The following is a 5000-nucleotide window of genomic DNA, read 5'->3' as shown; positions in this document are numbered from 1 at the left end:
GTGGGCCGCACTTCTCCCCTAGTAGGACGTCGCGACCCGCTGGGTGCCGGCCTACGGCCCGGGTGCGCAGCCTGTCCTTCCGCGGGCCTCGGTTCGCGTCTGTTGGGCAGAGCCCCGGTGTCCTGGCTGGCTGCCCGGCGGTATATCTGGAGGAGTCGATTCGCCCCTTTGGGCGCTCGGGCTCCCGGCAAGCGCGCGCGGTTCTTCCCGGATGACGGACCTACCTGGCCCGGCCCCGGACCCGCGCCGCTGTTGGCTCGGGATGCTCTCGGGCGGAATAATCGCTCCCGTCAGCGGCGCTTCAGCTTTGGACAATTTCACGACCCGTCTTGAAACACGGACCAAGGAGTCTAACATGTGCGCGAGTCATTGGGCTGTACGAAACCTAAAGGCGTAATGAAAGTGAAGGTCTCGCCTTGCGCGGGCCGAGGGAGGATGGGGCTTCCCCGCCCTTCACGGGGCGGCGGCCTCCGCACTCCCGGGGCGTCTCGTCCTCATTGCGAGGTGAGGCGCACCTAGAGCGTACACGTTGGGACCCGAAAGATGGTGAACTATGCCTGGCCAGGACGAAGTCAGGGGAAACCCTGATGGAGGTCCGTAGCGATTCTGACGTGCAAATCGATCGTCGGAGCTGGGTATAGGGGCGAAAGACTAATCGAACCATCTAGTAGCTGGTTCCCTCCGAAGTTTCCCTCAGGATAGCTGGTGCTCGTACGAGTCTCATCCGGTAAAGCGAATGATTAGAGGCCTTGGGGCCGAAACGACCTCAACCTATTCTCAAACTTTAAATGGGTGAGATCTCCGGCTTGCTTGATATGCTGAAGCCGCGAGCAAACGACTCGGATCGGAGTGCCAAGTGGGCCACTTTTGGTAAGCAGAACTGGCGCTGTGGGATGAACCAAACGCCGAGTTAAGGCGCCCGAATCGACGCTCATGGGAAACCATGAAAGGCGTTGGTTGCTTAAGACAGCAGGACGGTGGCCATGGAAGTCGGAATCCGCTAAGGAGTGTGTAACAACTCACCTGCCGAAGCAACTAGCCCTGAAAATGGATGGCGCTGAAGCGTCGTGCCTATACTCGGCCGTCAGTCTGGCAGTCATGGCCGGTCCTTGCGGCCGGCCGCGAAGCCCTGACGAGTAGGAGGGTCGCGGCGGTGGGCGCAGAAGGGTCTGGGCGTGAGCCTGCCTGGAGCCGCCGTCGGTGCAGATCTTGGTGGTAGTAGCAAATACTCCAGCGAGGCCCTGGAGGGCTGACGCGGAGAAGGGTTTCGTGTGAACAGCCGTTGCACACGAGTCAGTCGATCCTAAGCCCTAGGAGAAATCCGATGTTGATGGGGGCCGTCATAGCATGATGCACTTTGTGCTGGCCCCCGTTGGGCGAAAGGGAATCCGGTTCCTATTCCGGAACCCGGCAGCGGAACCGATACAAGTCGGGCCCCTCTTTTAGAGATGCTCGTCGGGGTAACCCAAAAGGACCCGGAGACGCCGTCGGGAGATCGGGGAAGAGTTTTCTTTTCTGCATGAGCGTTCGAGTTCCCTGGAATCCTCTAGCAGGGAGATAGGGTTTGGAACGCGAAGAGCACCGCAGTTGCGGCGGTGTCCCGATCTTCCCCTCGGACCTTGAAAATCCGGGAGAGGGCCACGTGGAGGTGTCGCGCCGGTTCGTACCCATATCCGCAGCAGGTCTCCAAGGTGAAGAGCCTCTAGTCGATAGAATAATGTAGGTAAGGGAAGTCGGCAAATTGGATCCGTAACTTCGGGATAAGGATTGGCTCTGAGGATCGGGGCGTGTCGGGCTTGGTCGGGAAGTGGGTCAGCGCTAACGTGCCGGGCCTGGGCGAGGTGAGTGCCGTAGGGGTGCCGGTAAGTGCGGGCGTTTAGCGCGGGCGTGGTCTGCTCTCGCCGTTGGTTGGCCTCGTGCTGGCCGGCGGTGCAGGATGCGCGCGCCTGCGCGGCGTTCGCGCCCCGGTGCTTCAACCTGCGTGCAGGATCCGAGCTCGGTCCCGTGCCTTGGCCTCCCACGGATCTTCCTTGCTGCGAGGCCGCGTCCGCCTTAGCGTGCTCCTCCGGGGGCGCGCGGGTGCGCGGATTCTCTTCGGCCGCCATTCAACGATCAACTCAGAACTGGCACGGACTGGGGGAATCCGACTGTCTAATTAAAACAAAGCATTGCGATGGCCCTAGCGGGTGTTGACGCAATGTGATTTCTGCCCAGTGCTCTGAATGTCAACGTGAAGAAATTCAAGCAAGCAAGGCGGGAGTAACTATGACTCTCTTAAGGTGGCCAAGTGGCGGCGGTGTGGCTGCATCCGGACTTGGCTTTTCGAAGTGCGGTCTTGATGTAGTCGTGCTGCTGCTGCGAGGCGCCTTCCTTGGGTTATAGTTACAGGGAGAGTGATGCGCAATACATGGGCCTAGCCCTCTTAGCCTCTCCTCTCCTGCGGTCTTCTCCCCTTCTCGTGGGCCCGCTGATTTTTGCAGAGTGGAAGACCGCACCAGGGGCTTGGGGGGGTTACCAGCCCCCCCTCGCATTATCCCTTTATAGTTGGGGGCAGCCGACAAGAAACAAGAGATGGTGGCCCTTCCGCTGAAGGTGCCACCCCAGCTACCCCAGCACCTATCCGGCCAACCGGCCGTAACGAAAATGCGATAGTTTGTGTAGCTCCCTTTGCTTGCAGTGAGTGCCACCGCACTTTTACCACGAAGAACGGTCTCGGGGTCCATCGCCGCCGCCAACACCTTGCGGCCGCCAACGCTGAGATCGTGACGGAGAGGCATCGTGCGAGGTGGACGGAGGAAGAAGTCCTGTCGCTCGCCAAGGCAGAGGCCGAACTGTTCCTTGAGAGGGACGCCCGGTTCTTCTTCGTTAATCAAGAGCTTATCAGGATGTTCCCCGACCGAACGCTTGAGGCAATCAAGTGCCGACGGCGGCAAGCTGCCCACAAGCAGCTTGTCCGCCAATTCATGGAGGCGCTTGAGATCGGTCGGGGGGAAGAGCCGGCGTCCCGCCGGGGAGCAGCGAGCTCGCTGCCTGACGCGGGCGAGGCCGCTGCGCCGCCCGTCGACGCAGCCGAGGACTTCGCGGCCGACACCACCGGGCCGCCGCCGGAGGGGCCGACTGACGCCGCCATCTGGGAGCATCTGGCGGGGCTACCTGCTTCCGCCCAGCGTTTCTCTGCCCTGGATCGAGTCATTGGTCTGGGGCGGGGCACGCCGCCCGATGTCATCCTGGGCATGCTCCCGGATGCCCTTGCGTCGGTCGGGTCCAGGGGGGAGAGGTCGATCACCAGGACACAGCGGCCGCGCCACTCATCCAAGCGGCCGCCTGCCGCCCCGCCGCTGCAGAAGCGCAAGCGGCGCCGCTGGGAGTTCGCGCGGACACAGGACGCCTTCCGTAGGTCGCGTGCACGTTGCGTGCGCGGCTTGCTGGACGGCACCCTGCTGCAGCCGCCACCCGACATCCCCGGTCTGCTGGACTTCTGGGCGGACCTCTTCACGAAGAAGCCGATCTCCACCGCTGGCTTCATCCGTGACCGCCTTCTCCCGCACTCGGAGCCTGTCGCTCCGGAGTGCCTATGGGGGCCGGTCACACGTGAGGAGGTCGCTGCTGCCTTGCCGCCCAGGGGATCGGCGGCCGGGCCGGACGGCCTGACTCCAGCGGAGCTGCGGCGCCTGCCGCACGAAGTCCTGGTGAAACTCCTGAACCTCTTCCTCCTGGCCCGCGCCCTCCCCGAGCGTCTGCTTCGCGCCCGGACGTCACTTCTCCCCAAAACGGCTGCACCAACATCCCCCGCTGACTTTCGCCCCATCACGGTCTGCTCGGTGTTGGCGCGGACCTTTCACAAGGTTCTCGCGTCACGCCTGATGCGCGCATGTGCTGTGGACGAACGTCAGCGGGCATTCATCCCCCGGGATGGGATGTTGGAAAACACCTTCATCTTGGACACTGCTCTCACCGACGCAGTCCGCTCCTGTCGCTCTGTCTTTGTGGCATCGATCGACGTCTCTAAAGCGTTCGATTCGGTGGACCATGCTGCCCTCCGCCCCGTGCTGAGGGCTCATGGCCTGCCGGATTGCTTTATTGAGTACGTCGAAAGGTGCTACGAGGGTAGCACGACGGTGATAGCGGGCGGCGCCGACGTGGGCGTGCCCCTGCAGCCGGCAAGGGGTGTGCGTCAGGGTGACCCCCTCTCCCCCCTCCTTTTCAATTTTGCGGTGGACTTTGTTTTGAATCAGCTTCCCTCCCACATCGGAGCTCGGATCCTCGGTCGCAGAGTTAACGCTGCGGCCTTTGCAGATGACGTCCTGCTTTTTGCATCGACCGCGAGGGGATTGCAGTCCCTCATCGACGCAGCCGTCGCAGCCCTCGGCCATCTGGGGCTGCAGATCAACGCCCGGAAGTGTTTCACCCTCGCCTTAGTCGCGTCTGGGCGCGACAAGAAGGTGAAGGTTGACGCTGACGTTACCTTCAAAGCGGGCAACGCCACCATGCCCGCCCTACGCGTGGGTGAAACCTTCCGGTATCTGGGACTGCAATTCTCCACCGCTGGTCGCTGCGTTTTCAACCCACGACGCCACCTGGTGGAGCAGCTGGACGTCATCTCCCGAGCTCCGCTCAAGCCGCAACAGCGCCTCTACGCTCTCACCAACGTACTTCTCCCTGGCCTGTACCATGGGCTGGCCCTCAGCCGCACCCGAGTGGGTGCGTTGAAAGCGGCAGACGTGACCATCCGGGCCGCCGTCAGGAGATGGTTCCGCCTTCCGGCGGACACTCCCCTGGGCTACTTCCACGCTCCTGTAGCTCAGGGAGGCCTCGGCATCCCATCATGCCGATGGATGGGGCCAACACTCCGCTGGTCCCGTCTCCTGGCGCTGAAGAGGATTGGACCAGCCCCCGACGGTGCAGGCCGGGACGAGGTGCAGCGTGAGATTGAGGTGCAGGAGCGGCATCTTATGTGGGAGGGCCACCTCCTCAAATCGTCGACGCAGGTTGGAGAGATG

General features: G+C 62.6%; 1 pseudogene; it reads left to right on the top strand.

Moving 5' to 3' along the window:
- LOC124593272 overlaps nucleotides 1–5000 on the top strand; it is a 7945-nt pseudogene that overhangs the window by 597 nt on the left and 2348 nt on the right.

This window comes from Schistocerca americana, unplaced genomic scaffold (assembly GCF_021461395.2).
Source record: "Schistocerca americana isolate TAMUIC-IGC-003095 unplaced genomic scaffold, iqSchAmer2.1 HiC_scaffold_978, whole genome shotgun sequence".
Classification (NCBI taxonomy): Eukaryota; Metazoa; Arthropoda; class Insecta; order Orthoptera; family Acrididae; genus Schistocerca; species Schistocerca americana.
Note: the sequence above shows the minus strand (reverse complement) of the source record. Positions and strands in the feature narration are given on the sequence as shown.